The 20,432-nt window shown below is 41.2% G+C and overlaps 1 long non-coding RNA gene across 2 annotated transcripts; it reads left to right on the top strand.

Moving 5' to 3' along the window:
• The first annotated feature begins 4,585 nt into the window (after nucleotides 1–4,585).
• On the top strand, nucleotides 4,586–18,601 carry LOC128588055 (uncharacterized). Of its 2 annotated transcripts, XR_008380698.1 has the most exons (4): nucleotides 4,586–4,760; nucleotides 5,283–5,364; nucleotides 17,717–17,843; nucleotides 17,935–18,601. It is a non-coding gene; the product is annotated as an uncharacterized LOC128588055 (long non-coding RNA). The 2 variants fall into 2 exon arrangements; XR_008380697.1 differs by lacking the exon at nucleotides 4,586–4,760 and having other exon boundaries at nucleotides 5,037–5,364.
• The last annotated feature ends 1,831 nt before the right edge of the window (nucleotides 18,602–20,432 follow it).

Here is a 20,432-nt window from a genome sequence, read left to right on the forward strand (position 1 = left end):
CTCAAATAATTGTAACATAATACATTTAAGTATGCATGTGACACAAAGTGCTCTTACCAGGAATGTCCCAGCTAGTGCAGAAATTGCTGAGCAATCTTTCATAGAAACAGCGGTAGCCAGAACATCTAGGAAGGGGATGCAGACAGTGGCAGGAAGTACGGAGTCAGTCCACCAACAGGGGGCAAATGGGAGCAAGTGGGAGATCTTGGAATCAATTCATTGGTATGCGGGAGGAGAGATGGTGGTGACAAAAACTGTAACCTTTACGCAGGGCGGACCAGCCCTCAGCTGTGGTGAGTTGGTGTTTCTGCTCAGCTCTCTCCAGCACATCTTCCAGAGGCTCCTGGGATCAGACTCATCAGAGACGCCAGTTGGGGAATAAGTCACATTTCCATAGGTTTGTGGCCTATGCCAACCCCATGGGAAGAGTGAGAGATAAAAGAGCCACACCCACCGTTCTTTGTAGATCCTAAATTGTTACTGTCCCCTCCTCCACCCTGAAATTTCAAAATTCCAGAAAAGGGCATGCAGCTGCAGTGGTAACAGAGTGCCCACCATGGAGCTGGCCTTGGCGGCATTGCAGGGAAGCAGCTGCCCTCAACACATTTCAAACCACACTGCGCCAGGAGCCCTGAGAGGGTCTGTGTCAAAGACACCAACAGAAGCAATCTTAATCGTCAGTGTAATCGGCTGTGACATTCTGCTCACCTTTCAGGCTTTTTCGTGAAGCTGTCAGTTTAACCATTTCTAATTTAGGGTCAACTTAATCCAAGAGACTGGCTCTATTGTTAAGCAGACAAAAGTAGTTATTTGACTACTGGTTACATCCTCAGCACTGAGATCCGGGCATCTCAGCACTGTCAGGGCAACTATGTGCAGTCATGGGGGTCGGAGCCCACTTTGCTCCAGGATCTTTTCCTGCTTCATTTAATCCTTGAACCAACTGCTGGAGAATGGATTATATTCCCTGTATTACAGATGACAAAATTGAGGCTTAAGGAAATTAGGTAATTTGCCCAAGGTTCTTAAAAAGCAGTCAGAACAGTAATAATAATAATAAGTTAACTGATGACTCCACACTGAACCTCAGAGTCAAAGCATTCTATGATAGACATATTCTTATTTGACAATGTGAATGTTACTTTTTTTGCATTATTATTATTATTGTTCAATGTTTCATTGCAGCAATCGTCTGATTTCTTTTCTGAATGTATTTATCTCTGTTCATTCTTTACAAGGTTTTTGTTTCTAGTCCTTATCTTAAACACTGTTATTGTTATTAAATTTTAAGCCTTTTTAATTTTGTGAAGGCAAAAAGTGGAAACAAACAAAAAAGAAAAAGAACCAGTCAGAATAGCAATGAAATTCAGATTTTTCTGCTGCTAAGTCTTAATCTTCTTATTATTCCTCACCATCTGATGTATAAATATAATTCTGAAATATATAATAATTGTCATGCATGTGTTATCTCAGGAGACTATTAATTTAGGAATAGAAGTAAGAAATTCTGAGGTATGACCTAAACTTTATCTCTAATTTATATGGTAGTGTTGGTTGTATTTTTAAAAACTAGTCTGTTAATTTCCCCCCCAACCATGTTCAACTGTCTAGAACTCAGATAAGTTCAACAATTATTTACTAAGTGCATGAATGCTCCCTTCTCTCCTCACCCATGCCAGCATCTGCTTTTCAATATTGTGATGTGGGCCATTGTCACTGGGGTTAGATGATATCTCAAAGTGATTTTAATTTGCATTTTTCTAATGATTAGGAACAAAGAGCATTTGGCCATTCTTCTGTCCTCATGAGAAAAGATTCTGATCATGTATATCTCTTGGCTATTTTTTAAAAGGGTTGTTTGCTCTTTTCTTGTTGTTTTGCTTGAGTTCTTTGTTGATTCTGAGTCTCAGCCCATTGTCAGATGTGTAGCACACAAATACTTTCTCCCACTCTGAAGATCCTCTCTTGGCTTTGTTGATTTGTGTACTGAGCTGTACAGAAGCTTTTTAACTTGATTAGGTCCCATTTGTTCATATTTGTTGTTTCTGAGATTGCCCATGGGGGCCTTCCTCATAAATTCTTTTCCTAGGCCAATAGGATTTAGTTATTTTTTCCATACTTTCTTCTAGAATTATATAGTTTTGTATCTTAGATGGAAATCTTTTATCTATTGTGAACTAAGTTTTGTAAGTGGTGAGAGGTGTGATGATAAAAATATTATCTGTTTATGGTATATGTTATTATTAGGCTGTGTAATAACCAAGTGCAACTACTTGCTAGTTGTAGAACAAGTATAATTTGTGTTAATTTACTGAGGCGAACTTCATGTGAATTTTGTCTATTCCTTTTTTTAGATTTATTGTATTTGTAATTAGTGCCATATTTCCTATTTGGTCTGATATATGTAGTATTTTGCATCATTATGATTGTTAATCATAATTTTCATCATCATCATTAAACCCATAACTGGCATACGTACAAAAATGAAAATATTCTTGAATTTATGTCTGGAAAGGGAGGGAAAATTGGTTGATGTTATGTACTGGAGACAGTGAAGATTCTCTAGGATTCCTCTTTGTATCTCCACATCCATTCATAAAAGTTAAAGAAAAACTACAGCAACTAAAGCAGAAATCTGAGGCTTCAGATCCTGAGGAACGGAGGCTGGTCATCCTATCAGTTAACTCCAGATTCCATGGTCTGAATGTCTGTGTCCCTCCAAAATTCATGTTGAAATTTGAACTCCCAAATTGGGAGTTCAAAGATGGGATTAAGGGCAGAGCTTTTGAAAAATGATTAGATGGTAAAGGTGGAGGCCTCATGAATGGGGTTGGGGACTTTATCAAAGAGGCTCCAGAGAATTTCCTCATCCCTGCTACCCTGTGGGGACAGGAGAAGGAGCCATCTGTCACCAGGAAGGGGCCTCACCAGACACTGGATGTGCCAGCAAATTGACCTTGGACTTTGCAACCTCTAGAAATGTGAAATACATTTCTGCTGTTTATAAGCCACCTTGTCTATGGCATTTTCTTACAGCAGTCTGAATGGATTTAGACAAAAACTAGTTGAGGTCCTGGTTAGGGGGAAAAATTATGGAATGAGCCATGGAAGAAGGAAATTATAAACATCAACCATAAGATTGCTCCTCCCACTCCCTACATTTTAATAATTCCAACCTCTTTCCTTTGTCTTCTCAAGTCCTAGGGCAGCAAATGTGCTGGAAGGTTTTGCCTCTATGATGTCTCTTTTTTATCCTTTCAGTCACCTGTTTGATGACCTCATATTAGCTTTTCTTTTTAATGTTAAACTGTCTCTGTTTAACCATCCAGTGGAGGTTTTGCCTGCCTTCTGGCTAGATCCGGCTGATTTAGTTCTCTCAGACAATTCCCAAATGTTACTCCATGAGCTTCAACCTGACAATTCTTCCTGGTTTCTAAATAACTTCTAACTTTCCTGAGAAGTTATTTCCTAGTTGCCTTGTTAGCTCTTACAGTGTTGATCACTAATCAGCCTGTCTTCATTTATGCCTTAACTATCAGAATATAGGATTTAAGGAGCTACTGAAGATTTTTGTGTACAAGTAGGAGAAGGAAAGCAGTGTTTAGGAAAGGCTTATAAAAGGTTTTATGGAAGTGAGGAGTAAGAAGCAGAGGCGCTCACATATAGGCAGTCCTGTTAGGAGTCAGTTGCAAGGAATGCACAATGGGGTTACCGTCTGCACTGGGGCGGAAGCGGTGAGAGTAAAAAACAAAGACACCAAATTTAGAGCCCTCTTGAATGAAGAAACTTTGGGATGGGGTCTCAGGGTGGGGCTCTGGGTTCTGCCCGCCAGGCTGCTCCCTCAGGGCAGCTGGGAGTCAGGTCCAGTTCAGACACAAACACATGCCGAACCTACTTACACAGAGATAGCTGTTGGGCAGAGTGCAAAATAAACCACTAAGTAAAGTCAACTCAGGAGCCAAATTTCTAGATTAGCATCAGAAATCAATCCGTGATATTTCACCACGTAGGCTGTAGCACAGGATAGCACACTAAGAACACAACTAGAAACTCAGTTGAGTGAGCCAGAGAGGCTGAAGTCACGGCCTGAGGAGGTGGGAGTGGGGGGGGGGCGGCGGTCAATAACTAAAGCGTCAGCGTACAGGTCTTGTGTCACGTCTAACAGGACTGCGAAGACAGCTCGTTCACCGGTGCTGAGTACTTGGCAGAGATTATTAAAGTTCATAATACTCAGCTGTATTTCCTTGCCCTTCTCTATCTAAAAAGCTTCTTGGTCAGGAATAGAGGTTAAGGCCCTGCAGGTATGTTTAAAGGGCAGCTTGCCTTCCTCCACCAACAGCAGGGAGTTCACAGTAATAAATACCCTCCAGACTGCACCTGCCTGGTCTTGGGCGGCCTGCACTGTCCTTGCCCTGCAGGCTTCATTATCACCTTACTGATAAGTGCAAGAAAGAGGGAAGTGAAGAGGACATTTTATGGCATCACTGTGGTGAATATTTGATGCAGAGTTCTTTGGTTAGTAACTTTTGGTCAGGGTCAGGGAAAAGGTAAGCCTCACAGGCTGGCTGCAGAGCTGGCCCTTACATCAAGCATTTGATTCACTCCGAGTTGCTAGGCTTCTCTGCTTACCCTCCGACCAGCGCAGCAAGCTGTGGTGTTACACAGGGACAGGAGGCGTGTGGACGTGCTCTGGAAAATACACAGCGCTAAGAAGGTCAGAGCCATTCCAGAGAAGCGGGCAGAGGACAGGGAGTCAGAAGGTCTGTGCACAAGCTCCTGCTTCACCAATCTGCTCTTCTCCACCAGGCCCTGGCAGTTCTCTGCGTGCCCAGGCCTCATCTCAGGCCTCCTCGTGGTTGCTCTGCCCCAGAGCTGCATGGAAGTCACTCTCTCCTGCTGTTCCCAGGACGTGCCAGGCTCCTGGTCACTGCGGGGGTGGGTGTGGGTGCAGTGGGGGGAGGGGGTGTTTGGATTGCTGACTCCCCAGCTGGAAACAGGCTCCTCCTTTACCCTGAGAGTCAGCGTGTTTTCTCCTGGTGGCTTCCCCTGGCTCTTCAGCTTTTAGTTCATGTTACTTTCTCAGAGATGCCACATCTGGCACAAGAGGAGGCTGTTTCATCAGGGTTTATGGAATGAATAAGTGATTATGGTGCTGAAGGTGGTGAGGCGTTTGAAGAATGCAGCGAAATGCCTGATAAATGGTGGGAGCTGTGACTGTTGACTTGCTCTACGCCCAGAGCAATTCAGAAACAATCTGGTTTTCTCTTTTTTCTTTTTTTGAGACTTCTCCGGTTTGACACAAGGATAAGAACCTGAAATAATCTTTAGCCACACATGAAAAGTCAGCTTTGGTTGTATCCAGTGGTATGTATAAGCCATTTAAAAGTTTTTCAATACGTTTACAAATATGATTATGTTTTAAAACAAACCAGTGTATGTGTGAGAGAGAGAAGGTTTTTGAGAGTCCAGTTTTTATCTCTTTCGATGGAGATTTTCTTTGTATCACCCTACTTGGTGTTTTCTGAGCTTCCTCTTGGGTCCTTACTTTTTAAATTAATATTGAAAAATTGTTGTTGGTTATCTTTTTGAAACATTTCCCTGCCCTGATTCTTCCTCTTCCTCTTCAGGGACTCCTATTGCCTGTTTTTTTTTTTTTTTATTTTCCAAACTATTTAATATTATCCCCCCACACTCCTTTGATTTTCTTTGGCTTTTAATTTGTTCTTTTTTTCTCTTGGTATTTTAGTGTGCATGATTTTTTTTTTTTGACCTATCTTCAAGTTCATTTGCTTTTCTCTGCCGTTTCCAGCTCATCCAAAAAAAAAAAAAAAAAACTTCATATTTGGTATAGTGTTTTTCACTTGCTGTATCTCACTTTTTTATTTTTAGAATTTATTGTCTTCACTGAAATTCCTTACCTGTTTATACACATTGTACACCTTTCCTACAAGATGATTTAATATATTAGGCATAGTTAGTTTAAAGTCTAAGTGTCATAATGCCAAAACTCAGGCCATTTTGGTCTTTTATCTCTGTTGTTTTTATATTTAACTATTTCACATTCTTGACCATGGGTCATTACTTTCTTGCTGTTTTGGATGTTGTGTCATTTTTTATTGAGTGCTGGATTAAATATTATGTGTAACAGAACAGTAGAGATGAAGGTAAATAATTTTATGCTCAGAAATGAATGTGTCTCTTGTTCTATAAAGCCCTCAGCTTGTGTGTTTGGAGGCAGGTAGGGCGGTTGATCCAGATGGTGGCTGAGCTGGGTTTGGGCGGCAGATGCACGGGTCGATCCAGACCATGGCTGAGCTTGGTTTGGGCTTTGTTGCTGCTTTAGTGGAACAAAGTCTCTGAGTTCCTTCAGTGGGGGCACTGCTCTTGTCTTGTGGTTTGTGCGGAGCACCAGAATCTTTGTGTTTCACTCCACAGTCAGATTCCAGTTAGCTCTTGCCTGACTCTGCCCTGGAGAGGATTCTTTCCCCACACTCCTCTGCTAACAGCAGATGGGTGTTCTTGGGTATTTCATATAAGCTTTGTAGTGAGGAGAGAAGTTTCTTGGTTGAGACTCCCGTCTCAGCCTGAGTCTCAGAGAGGCCCTGTGTGCCTGAACCTCAGGGATAAAATCCTTGATCCTCCCCAGTAGCAAACCCTGTCTGCTTCCTCCTTGGTCTAGGACCTGGATTATCATGTTCCAGAGACCACCACCTTGCACCTTGCGATATTTCTCCCCACAGCAGCAAACAGCTTCTGCCCGCTGTCATTAAGGCGTCTGGCACAGGCAGGTCCCCTGCCTTTCTTTCATTGGCAGGTGGCTTCTCCTGGTAACAATAACAGTGATCTATTGACAAATGTCATTATTTTTCCATAAATTTATGTGAACTCGCTCAAGACCTCCCCAAAGTAAACACAAAGATTTTGCTTTAAACTTTTGGCAAAACAAACAATTCATTCAAATCATCATGATCCTTGACAACTGGATTCTCCTTTTAGAACAGTTACACAGTTTCTTTCATCTTTAGTTCTCAAGACTTTGGTTTATCCTGATCTTTCCCCCTGCTGCCTTGTGCAAGGAGTGCCAACATTTTAGTCAAAAGGAGTGAAAATCACTCAAAAAATATATGAATTAACTGAATTATTCTTCATTTTTAAATATCTAAAATTTGGGTTATATATTGGATACATGTGGGTACATGCTGCTATGGACTGAATGCTTATGTCTGTCCCAGATTATATTCCTTGTCTCCAATGTGACACCTGAAGGTGGGATTTTTGGTTAGGTCATTGGGGTAGAGCCTTTGTGAAAGGGATTAGTGCTCTTAAGTAGAGACTGCAGAGAGTTCCTTTGCTCTTTCTGCTATGTAGAGACACAGCAAAGAGGTGGCCTTCTGCAAACCCAGAAGAGGGCCCTCACCAGATGCCAAATCCTCCTGTTCCTTGGTTTTCATGCAAAGATCTGTGAGAACTTCAGCCTTTAGTAGTGTAAGGAGTGACTTTCTGTCGATTATAAGCCATTTAGTCTAGGGTATTGGATTAGAGCAGTCTGAACAAGCTAAGATACATGTCAACTTTTTTTTTTTTTTTCAGGAAATTAATTGTCCTGTACATGTGAAATTCATAGGGAAAATTTTCAAAGTGATTATCTTCATAATTATAAAGCTATATTCCTTTACCTTTTTCTTGCTTCACTTAACAAAATGTGACCTGTAAGTGATTAAAAAGAGAGTATGCTTCTTAGCACGCATGTCAAGTGCTTGTACAATACCAGTGCTTAATGGTTTACTGTTGGTAATAATTAGCAGTAGAGGATGGTCTATGAGGTTGGACAGGGAGGTCATGAACTCATCCTAGAAAAAGTGCTACCTACCTCATTGCTGAATGTAACATGTCACCAGACGGCCAAAGGGAGTACTTTGAAGGTACCGTAGTAATATCCAGTGACAAGCTACATAGTTAAATAACTCTTCCTATAGATCTGATTTCCATGGTTCCACGGAAGGGTTCTTATCCCTTTGACTGTTTCCAGGGATAAGAGTCAGGCTTCCTGTTTCACAGTCTCACCACCTCACTATGCCTACCTCTGTTTGAACATTCTTTTTTGGAATGATCCACTTTCTGTGAAAACTACGTCATTTTGGCCAATTTTAGTGTCTCTTTCTTTCATCTGTGGCATGTTGATTAAGCAGTCACCTGGGGCCAGGCATGGCACAAATCTCCATGGCTTCTAGGAGATCATGGACCATTCAAGTCCCAAACTCTGGGCTCAAACCACACCAGAGAGCAGTTTCTGTAATAGATTTGTGCAAAGTGTGAAAGAGCCTAGCGGGTTGGGCCATTAACTGGGTTTGAAAATAGCGGAAGCCCTAAGGGAAGCAATTATCTTGAGGCTGAAAGATAGCCACTTCTCTATGAAAGTGGAAACAGGGCCGCCATGTTCTCTGCTGTCTGAGGCCAAGTGTGTTTTGTGCCAGAAGAGCGAGTTTCCATGGGTGGGGAAACTCACCTGCTCATTTCTTCTCCCATCTTCCCTCATTCTCATGCCCATGGGACTTGAACATTGTAAATTATGGTTAAAGAAGAATTCCATATACCAATTTATACTCAGAACATCATGGTATTAATAATTGCTTGTATTTTGGAACTGAAGAGCAAAGTTCAATGCCTAATGTTTGATTTTTACAATCCTCTCTTGTTTCTGTGTAAACATTTGTACAGCAGTGTTTTTGAAGATTCCTATTAAAGATAACTATTTACTGGGAAGCTGACATGGGAGAATCCCTGGAACTCAGGAATTTGAGACTAGCCTGAGCAAGAGCAAGACCCCCGTCTCTACTAAAAATAGAAAAACTAGCCTGGCATTGTGGTGGATACCTGTAGTCCTAGGTACTTGGGAGGCTGAGGCAGGAGGATCACTTCAGCCCAGGAGTTTGAGGTTGCTGTGAGCTAGGCTGAGGCCTCTGTACTCTAGCCGGGCACAGAGCAAAACTCTGTCTCAAAAAAAAAAAAAAATCCATTAAATACTTCAGACAGTGTTTCCCAGACTTATTTGATCTTGTATCTGTTTTTCACCTTCTACCTAATCCACAGAACTGTCTGGGGAATGCTGGTCTAGAGTAATAAACAGACTTTTCCTCTGAGATCAGGACACCTCCCTTATGTCCGTGTGTGTCTGAGTGCACGGTGTGGAGTGATGGTTCTGTGAGTGTGTCTTTGCTTTAGTGGACGTGTGCACATAGGCACAAACCTCCATCTTCTATTGTCAGAGGCCATACGTCCAGGTGTGCAAACTTATCAGCTTACGTGCCTATTCACGTGGTGATGGTGTGTATGTGTGTGCATGTGGACAAGATATGAGCTAAGTGTGCACAGTGATATGTTTCAAACTAAAGATGAGCCTTGAAACTCTCTTTTTCTATGAAATGAAATAGTTTCTGAAATAGTTTCTTATCAGTGCTAACTTTTAAGGGACATTAATGTGTTTTCCGTATAATAGAGTATGTTCGTTTTAGTTTATTATGTATTAATTCAATATCACATTATTGGATACTAAAGTAGTTATCAATTTTATAATAAATTACCCCAAAACTTAGTGGCTTAAAACAGCATACATTTATTATCCTACAGATTTTATGGGTCAGGAATTTGGCTACAGGTTAAATGGATCTTCTGCCTCAGGATCTCTTAGAAGGCCATAGTCAAGGGGCAGCGGGGCTGTGTTCTCATCCAAATGCTCAGTTGGAAGGATCTGTTTCTCAGCTCCCTTACATAGCTGTTGGAAGAATTTTGTTTCTCAGTCAGAAGTTGTTGGACTAAAGGTCTTCACAGGCTACTGGTGACACTTCATCACTTTTTCTATAGTCTAGGCATGTGAAGCAAGTAACTAGACCCACTCCTGAGACACACAGACAGACAGACACACACACACACACACACACACACACACACACGAGATTGCACAAGGCAGGAAGACCAGGAGAAGGGGAAATGGGGGCATCTTGGGATCTACCTGCTCTGGAACCTACTCTAGGCTATGTGCTGGCTCCTGCAAATGCCACATGTGATGTTTATTAAGAAATACACATTTAAAAAATCAATCTTCACACTTTATGGGGGCAAGACATGATTGCAAGAGGGACTTTACCTAACAATTGCAATCAGTGTAACCTGGCTTATTGTACCCTCAATGAATCCCCAACAATAAAAAAAAAAATCAATCTTCCACAATATCGGTCACATTTATTTCTTCCTATTTAACTACCGCCATTTAGCCCTGGCCCTTTTGCCTCTGATATACTAAACTTTTTAGTGCAGCCCCCCAATAAGTTTCCCAGACTTTGGTCCCCTCTTTCCACCTGCTTACAAAGTAATTTTCCTAAAGCCTTAAGGGGCTCCCTCTCCCTGAGGCAGCACAGTTTCTCAACTTAAAAAAGCATGTCCTCCCTGACAAATGTAATACACAAATCTCATGTCTATCTCATCTCTACCTTTAATATTAATTGAATTTTCAAAAGACATAGTCCCAGCTACTTGGGAGGCTGAGGCAAGAGAATCCCCTAAGCTCAGGAGTTGGAGGTTGCTGTGAGCTGTGTGACGCCACGGCACTCTACCAAAGGTGATAAAGTGAGACTCTGTCTCTAAAAAAAAGAAAAGAAAAGAAAGTCACCCACTCAGAGGATCGAGTTTCTTCCTCTTAGTGTGGCTTGCAGAGTCCCCCACAATCTCCACCAGGTCTGCCTTCTTACTATAACCCTTCCTTTCAAGTCCACTAGTTTTTCATTACTTTTGGGGGTATATTTTGTGCTTCTGAGCTTCTACTCCTTTGTTATAAAATACAGCAGAACCCTTGTAAGTTGACTACCCAAGGGACTGTAACAAACTGTGGATGTGGTCAACGTAAGGAACTACTGCACTTACACACACGTGGTGCATGTCCAGTCTGTGAAAATTAGGTCAACGTCAGGAGGTGGTCAGTGCAGGGCAGTCCCCAACTGTGGAGGCTCTACTGTATTTAAAATTGTACACAGAACTGAAAAACGACATAGTTAGTTCCATTTGGTTAGAATAACCTTACGGAAGTAATCCTGATTACCTCTGAATTAGAGAATATCTGATGACTGGAGAAAAGATGCTCTGAAATGCTCATGAAGATTGCACATATTTAGAAGAGGTGTCCTTACTATGTTAGTCATGGAAAGGGGTTAGAATGGAAGACATAATTAACCCCAATCTTTCCCTCGAGCACTGTGAAAAAGGCACGACCACTAATAATGTAATGGTAGTCTCCTTAGTAAACACTGGAGAGCAACTTATTTTAAAACTTTGCTACCAAGATAAGGTAGAATAAAAATTGTTAATTTCTTATTACTTACTAAAGAATAATTTAAGCAGAGAAAATTCAGTCTCTGCTTTTGGAATTTCTATAAACACATTGTTTGCTGTCCCCTTCTTTTAAAGCTATATTGTGTGCATGCAGTGCCTATAATTCTAATTATCCTACTCCTGAAAAACATTTTATTTCCTTGAATAAAAAGAGTAAGAGAAGTTTTTGCTTCTCTGCTGGGGAGAGATGGCTGGATAGCAAGGCCTGTACCCCCACTCCGAGTCCATTTTCCAAAGAGAGGTTTCCGTGGAAGTTTAAAGGCAGAGACCACCTCCTTTTCAGGATCTGTCCTCACAGGATGTGACCCAAACAAGGTGATCTTACACGCACACACCAATTCTTTTTGTTTATGTGTGAAGCAAGTGAATATATTCCAATTTCTGTATCATATGGTGTTTCTCTTTCTGTGTTATCCTTAGAAATAAAAGTGGAAATTATTGAAGGGAAAAATGAAGCTAATCAACAGACAAAGCCACCCTCTCTTGCAAAGTGAGCGTGGTGAGAAACGGAGGTGAATAAGCTAGCAGATTGGGTTTATTGAGCAGAGAAGAGAACAGCTCCTTACAGGTTTTCTGGGTTTGTTGGGTGTGCTAGCATCTATCACATTCTTGAAGAAGATTCTTCGTTTTCCACAAAACCTAAATAAACATCTCTAGGGATAGGATTTAGGAGTCAGGTGAATGCAATAATGTGAATTTATTGGAAGATAAATAGTTTTGTATGATTCAGGCATTTTGTGACCGTATTTGATGCCAGAAATCAAGCAGAGATATTTGTGGACATGGGAAGAAGCTGACGTACACCTACTTTTCATCACTGCGCACTCCCAGCTCTTCTGTGAGGATGTGAGGGGGAAATTGTTTGAGGCTCCAGGACCTGAAACCTCTCCTGACTGCTATGAAGTCAGAAGTAGAAGACAGGTTAAAGGATTATATGTTCCAAAATAGGGCATTTCCTTCATAAAGCAATTCAAGTGATTTATTAGAAGGATTTGATCATAAAAGTTGCCTACATGATACATAAAACATATAAAAATTCACTTTTTCATGCCAGGACATGTGAGGAACAAATATTAGTCTGTGACAGCCCCTCTCCACTGATGGACCTGGACAGGCTGGACCCCAGACCTTCCAAGGTTTACTTTTCAGCTGAGCAGGTGGGTCATAGATTTTATGGTCACCAGATGGCAGTATAAGACCAATGAACAACTTAGGAAAGCTTCTTCCTCAACTTCAATGCAAGTTTAATGTGTTTTTAATGACAAGGCAGTTTGAAAAAAACTCTCTGGAGATGGGTAGTTGTATGCGAGGAGTAAAGCAATATAAACTTATTTTTTTTTCAAAGTACACGACCAGATTATTCTCAAGAGTAAAAAATTGTCTTAGTTCTCTAGTTTTTAGCCCTTAGATGATTCAAATTTGTAACTTGGTTTATGTGTGTGGAATAAACCAAAATAATCTTGTAATGCTCTTCTTTCTTATTCCCTAAAGATGTTCAGAAATGTCCCAGATGGACGAAAGTCTATAAAGAGAGATGAAACTGTTTACATTATAGAAAAGAAAAGGAAAACATACCCTAAACCCAAACTAATCGCCACACGCACAGACAACCCAGACCAACGGTATTCAGGCACATAGTTCAGGCCCACACATTTGCTTCAGGAACTTTTCCATCTACATGGTTCAATCTCTTCCTAATGTATCTAGAAACTCTCTATCGTCTCATCAGAGCACTTCTACAAGCAGACAATCTCTTTGTAATATTGTCAGGAACATGGAGCCCTCACTAGAACTCTTTTGTCCAATGTGTTCATTCAACAAATATTAGTAAGTAATGCTGCTAAGTAATGGCACTGTCCTAGTTGTTGGGAAAGCAGTGGTATGAAGACAGTTCAGTTCTTATGTTACTTATAGTCAAGTTGGTGGGAGACACATTAAGCAAATAATTCCATAATTAACCAATTAAAAGTATAAAAAAGGCTATGAAAAAATGTCAACTGACTGTATAGTGGGTGGTCTGCTTTGATTCATTTGACAAAACTTCCCAACTGCCTCTTCTCTGCCAGATATTGTTATAGGTGTTGAGGATTCATCAGTGAACAAATCAGAAAATGATGCCCACCCATGCAGAGATATATGTGAGTTGAGGGACAGGGACAACCAATAAAATTAGTTAATATACAAATTATCAACGTATGAGGGATTAAAGACTTGACTGTAAGACTAGAAACCATGCACATAGAACTACCAGAAGACAACACAGGGAAGGTACTTCAGGACACCAGTCTAGACAAAGACTTTATGGCTCAGACCTCAAAAACACAGACAACAAAAGCAAAAATAGTTAAATGGGGGTCTATTAAACTAAAAAGCTCCTGAAGAGCAAAGGAAATAATAGAACGAAGAGACAATCTATGGAAAGGGAGAAAATATTTGCATTTGATGGAAAACTAATATCCAGAATATATAAGGAATTCAAACAACTCAATAATAAAACAAGCCAAATCATCTCATTTAAAAGTGGGCAAAAGACATAGACACTTCTCAAAAGAAGACATACAAAAGGCCGAGAGGTTTATGAAAAGGTGTTTCAAATCACTAATTATTGCAGAAAGGCAAACCGAAACCACAGTAAAATATCATCTTACTTCAGGCAGAATGATTACGAAGATGGGCAATCCCAGGTGCTGCCAAGGACGTGGAGAAAAGTGAACTCGCATACTCTATGGGTAGGAAGGTAATTCCAACAATCACTGTGAAAAACGGTATGAAGATTTTCAAAAAAGCAACAGAACTACTGTTCAATCCAGCAATCTCACTGCTGAGTATTTATCCAAAGGAAAATAAGTGTACAAAAGGGAGACCTTCACATGTTTACTGATGCACTAGTCACAATGACCAAGACATGGGCTCAACCTGAGTGTCCATTAATCGATGAAGGAGTAAAGAAAATGTGGTATATATTGAAAAAAATTAGAAATATTTCATCTCCAGATATATGTTTTGACATTTTGAGATGGTTGTCACGGAAGTGATATGGCAGGGCTGTCTTGGGCAGTGGAGGGGAGTGGGAGGGGAGTATAGATTTATGTTTGTAGAGAATCTCCTTTAATGCAGGCAGATCTTGTCTGTCTTGATCTAGGAAAGATAAACTGAGAGTCTGACACCTTTAAAAGTTTGAAAAGAAACATTTACTATCTATTTCTCAGAGGGCTGCTGCCTATGATGTTTTATTTACATAACAAGACCACCTTTGCTAGCCAGCCAAGTCTCTTCCTTTCTCCCTCCCCAAACCCATTTGGTTTTACTGTTTCCAACCCCTATTCTCTGTTCACAGTTATGATTTAATAAAAAACAAAAAAGTAAAAGCCTCTTTACCTCACTGAAGAGTCAAGCTTCATTCTGAGGGTTCCCAGGTGTACACATTAAACAGATTTGTATCTTTCCCTTCCTAGTAATCAATCTTTCTCATGTTAGTAATTTTTCAGTTAAACCTGGTGCAGGGGGTGGAGGGTGGCAGGTGGTAAGAGACTTGCTCCTTACAATATGCAGAATGGAATATTATTTAGCAGTGAAAAAAATGAAATCATCTAATTTGTAGCAATATAGATGGAACTGGAGGTCATTATGTTAAGTGAAATAAGCAGGCAAAGAAAGAGAAATACCTGAAGTTCTCACTCAAATGGAGGAGTGAAAAAACTTGATCTCAGGGGGATGGAAAGTAGAATGATAGACACCAGGGGCTGGGAGGGGTGTGAGTAAGGGTGGGTGGGGGAAGAAGAGAGGTTGGTGAACAGGGAAACAGATAAATAGGAGAAAAAATATAGTGATTGACAGCAGATTGGGATGAGTACAGTTAGCAAGAGTAGATTGTATATTTCAAAGTAACTAGAAAAGGGGACTTGAAATATTACCAGCACATACGAATGATAAGCACTCAGAGTGACTGACACCCTGAACCCCACGACTTGACAGTTGCACATTCTATGCATGTAACCAGAGCGTATATGGGCATCATAAATACATGAAATATTATGTATCAATAAAAGAATGTAAGTTTATTTTGTAGTATATTATAGGAGGAAAATGCCATTAAGAAATAGAAAGGAGCGGAGTAAAGCTGAGGTCTGTCATTAAATAGTGTAGTCACTAGAGGGTGACATCTGGCTGTGAGCTTGGAATAAATGAGGGGAAAAGCCATGTGGGTCTTCGAGGAAGGACGTTATGGTCAAAAGGGCAGCAAGTGCAAAGGCCCTGGGGCAGAAATGCGTCGGTGAGTTCAAGGAGCTACAAGGAAGTTAACCTGGCTGGGAGAGTAAAAAAAAAGATCAGGGGACGTGGTCAGAAGGTCATGGGTGGAGATCACATTAGATCTTTCAGCCCACTGAAGCATTTACTCAGAGCCAGGGAGCCAAGGAGGTTTTTGAGCATAAGGTGACACCACCTGATTTATGAGAATCACTCTGGCTGCTGGGATAAAAAAAATCTTAAGTAACCAGGAGACCAATACGCCAGGAGAGCAGTTACAACAGCTCAGAGCTGGTGGGGGGTGAGGTGGGGAGGTGGGTAGAGCAGAGCAGAGGAAAGGACAACTCAGAGGGGCGTCGACAGTGGTGCCAACAGGATTCCCTTACGGGGTGGATGGGACTCAGGAGATGAAGGGGTCGGGGTGACCACCAGACATTTGGCCTCACCACACTGAAGGAGAAAGAAACTGTTAACTGAGATGGTGAGTACTGAGGATGGAGCTGGTTTCTGAGGTAAAGGTCAGAGTTAGTGTCCCCAAAGAACTATCTCCTTCCATCTGGCATGTGGAAGAGAGGCATGGGTTGAAGCTGTAAACTTGGGAATTGGCATTATTTGGGGGTGTCCAACCCATAGCCCACAGCCTGCATGCTGATTATCTGAGGCCTGTTTCGCTCATCTGAGGTGCCAGATATCAGGAAAAGTGTGCCTTGACCTTTTCTTCTGCTCCTTGGCTTTTTTTAGTGTTTGTGTATTTAATGTGTGGCTAAAGAAAACTCTTCCTCCAATGTGTGGCAGAGAAGAAAAAAGGTTGGACACCCTCGAAAAATGATATTGAAAGCTGCAAAGCTAGGTGAGCAAGCAACTTCGGCTGGGCGTGCAGGGGAGCAGGACGTCTTCCCTGAAGAAGTGATGCTCCGACAGGGGTCTAGGGACAGCAAGCTTGCTGGGTGGTGTGAGGCCAGCTCTCTCCCCTTGATGGCACCAGGAAGAGGTGTTCCTTTTTCCAGAGGAGCAGTCTAATCAGAGACTCTTCATCAGATGCTGAATGCGATTCCTGGAGTAAGATAGCTTTCTCTCAATAGTCCATGAACTTTTTTTTTTTTTTTTATTAAATCATAGCTGTGTACATTGATATGATCATGGGGCATCATATACTAGCTTCATAGACCGTTTGACACATTTTCATCACTCTGGTTAACATAGCCTTCCTGGCATTGTCTTAGTTATTGTGTTAAGACATTTACATTCCACATTTACTAAGTTTCCCATATACCCTTGTAAGATGCACCACAGGTGTAATCCCACCAATCCCTCTCCCTCTGCCCCTCTCCCCTCCCTTTCCCCTTCCCCCTATTCTTAGGTTGTAACTGGGTTATAGCTTTCATGTGAAAGCCATAAATTAGTTTCATAGTAGGGCTGAGTACATTGGATACTTTTTCTTCCATTCTTGAGATACTTTACTAAGAAGAATATGTTCCAGCTCCATCCATGTAAACATGAAAGAGGTAAAGTCTCCATCTTTCTTTAAGGCTGCATAATATTCCATGGTGTACATATACCACAATTTATTAATCCATTCGTGGATCGATGGGCACTTGGGCTTTTTCCACAAGATTAATGTAGAATATGTCCTGATAGTCCCTAACTAATTTTGTATAGAAATGAAGTGTGGTCTTTGTCCTTGCAATGACGTTGTGATACCTAGTTAGTGCATGTTGAAGTGCTAACATGCTTCATAGGGCAGTTGCCACCAGGCGAGGACATAACCTGCAGTGTGTCCCACAGCGGGAGCATGAACATTCTGGGAATACGGTGCATCTTCTCCTGGCAGGTGGCCAGGGAAGAGGAGACAGTCTCTGAGAGTGGGCGGGCCAGGGCTGTCACTCACCACTTGTGTGACTTCAGACGGGTTGTTCACACTTTTTTGGCTTTGTTTTCTTTCTTAGTAAAATAAGGATAAAACTAATTTTGCCTTGAGGATATCGTAAGGTACTTAAAGTGCGTAGAATAGAGGGAGACGTCAGTGACTAGTAGGTGTTACTCTTTGTGCTGCTGTGAACCACTGTGGACTTGGTTCTTAATACAGGGAATACAGAAGAAGTCACATGTATTTTTGGTTGAGAAAAACAAACTGGATTGGACAATAACATTCCTATTTGCCACTTCTCATGATTTTGCCTGGACTCCCACACAGACAGACTGAAAAATAACAGGTATTTATTTCAAGCTTGGTACACGTGAACCACTGTATGTATACCACCTACCATCTGTGTGATATGTAGAATAATTTCCTCTGTTTTACAGATCGGGGAGTGTGCAAAGCTAGTGAGTGGCGGATCTGGGATTGAGAAGGAGTCGTCATCTTTTAAAGTTCTCCGAACAAATATGGCAACTTTCTCCTACCACTGCCCATTTATTTTAGCAGAGCACATCTGCAGCGTGTGCTCAGAATGAAGCCTTTATCACAGCTGCGCACTTTCCAGGAGGGGGAAGACAACCACGTGAGAATATCTCTGCTATTTTAAGTGCTAAGTAGATAGGTTTTTGTTTCTTTTCCAGAAAAACAAAATAATTATGTTTTCATCAGGTATTTTAATGGTGTAAAGATTTTGAAACATGGGCAATACTCTCATATCCACCTGGACTTCTAAACACAGCCAGACCTGGAGATGTGTGAAGTTGGCTGACCATGAACTACTTGGCTGCCCAGTGGTCAGGCCTGGGCAGCTGGAGGAGCTGTGCTGGGCGGCTCTTTCTCCGCTTCCCTCAGTCAGCCGTTCTGTGCTGTGTGAGCGCCCTGCCATGCAGGCACAGAAGCCAAAATGATGGCGCTGAGTTTAGAGAAAAGAAAAAGTTTATTGTAAGTCAACCAGCAGGAATACAGGAGGCAAAGCTGAAGTCTATCTGCCCATCCTGGGGTTGGGATAAGTTTTATGAGTGACGGAGGGCAGGTTGTTACGATTCCTGCATGTTGGCTTTGTTAATCACTGAAATAAAATTAAAATGTTCAATTTGTCCTGTTTTCATTTCTTTTGTCGAATTCAAAGATGGAACAGCAAGTGTTCTCTTAATGGAGGAATTTTAAAAGAGAGAGAACTCTGATCAGAAGGACTTCAGATAAGACTGCTATGGGAAGGCAGGGAAGGGCCTTGGACCTTCCCAGACGACCAACCTCTTACTTTTGGAAGTATTTCAATGTTTAGGGTCTGATCACTCCTTGAACTTTTGGTCCTATTGGTGGGGTGGGGTGAGACTTTAGTTCAGGCGTTATTTGAGGTTGAAGCCTTCTTTTCTGCATGACTTGCAGCTTCTTAGCTCCGAACCTGTTCGGTGACTCGACGTCCTGGTCCAGGGCAGCAGGGCTGGTTAGAACTGTCAGCAGGTACCGTGGCAACGTGCAATGGCAAGAGGACCCTTTTAATGTCCACATGTTCTGGAAAGATTGGCTCAATCTCCAATCTACATAGCTCCATTGGACGTTCACGTTACTATTTTCTACAAGTAACATTAGCTTCCTTCTGAAACCGGCTTAAAAACAAATCTTCCAGGCTCTGCTGGAAACTGCCTTGAGCTGGGCTTTGCCACTGTCACCACTGTGGAGGGAAGTGCTGCCTGCCACTCTTAGATGTTTCTGTTTGTTTTCGAGGCGTGTCCAAGCTTAAGGCTTATGCAGATCACAGAGGCACTCATTTTTGGAAGAAATTCTTGGTATGCAAATGTAAAGGCAGAATATCAAATTGTTTATTGACTGTGAGATGAGAGATTCCGGATAGATATTTATTGGTTAACACTGTGCATTCCAGACAAGTTTCTAAGAAACAGCTATAGGGCAAAAAGGGACATTGCTCTTATTTTTCTTATAGAATTACATGTTTTTGGTCTGAAAAGGCTGTATTTTGGAGTATACCTATAGCACTGTGTTCATGTTCTCTGCTTGATCACAATTCCTCCGACACAAATCAAATTCAGAGCTTCCTATACTTCCAGATGGTCAGAATCTGAACAAACTTAATTACCATTTCCCATTGGAATTAATACCAACTAGGGGCTGTGCTTCTGTCCCAATGACATCCCCTTTCTCCTTAGTGAGTTCTAATTCCTGCATGGTGTCAATTACTAAAATGAAATTAAAATGTTCAGTTTATTTACAGAATTCCTGTTTTCATTTAGTTCGTATAATTTTAAGAGGGAAACAGCCAATGTTCTCTTAATTTAGACTGTTCAAAAATGGAGGAATTTTAAATAGAGAGAACACAGAGCTTTAAAATATTATTTCTGAGTTTACTCCTTTCTTTTTTTTCTTTTTCCTATTCTGAATCAAAGTTACTGTTAGCACAAATCTGGTACAGTTGATTACTCTCCACTCTCACATTTATTTATCATGTTCTATATTTTTTGAATTTTGTCAGCTATTATGAGAGATACAAAAATGGGCAAGATTTAATTCTGCACTGTAGAAATGTAGTCTTACAGAGAAACAGATATGTTAAAAACATAAGATTACCAGTTCTGTGTCAAAAAGAAGTAAACAATGCTTTTAGGGAAGAGATTAGGTTCAGTGGTACACAGGAGAGATTCTCTCTGCAACCTGTGCTTTGGCTTCTTGAGTAGTTAGAAATAATTCAAATAAATTATTTTAGAGAACAAGAAACAAAAACTCATAACGTAAGACAGAATGGCGTGTATTTCCATAGAATTTTAAACAAAATACTCAGGGGAGCAGGGATAGGGAATTCAGTTCTGCTGGGGAGAATTTGAGTGGGCTTTGTAAAGGCAGGGCCATTTGAACTGATTCTGAAGTG

This window comes from Nycticebus coucang, chromosome 6, assembly GCF_027406575.1.
Source record: "Nycticebus coucang isolate mNycCou1 chromosome 6, mNycCou1.pri, whole genome shotgun sequence".
Taxonomy (NCBI): Eukaryota; Metazoa; Chordata; class Mammalia; order Primates; family Lorisidae; genus Nycticebus; species Nycticebus coucang.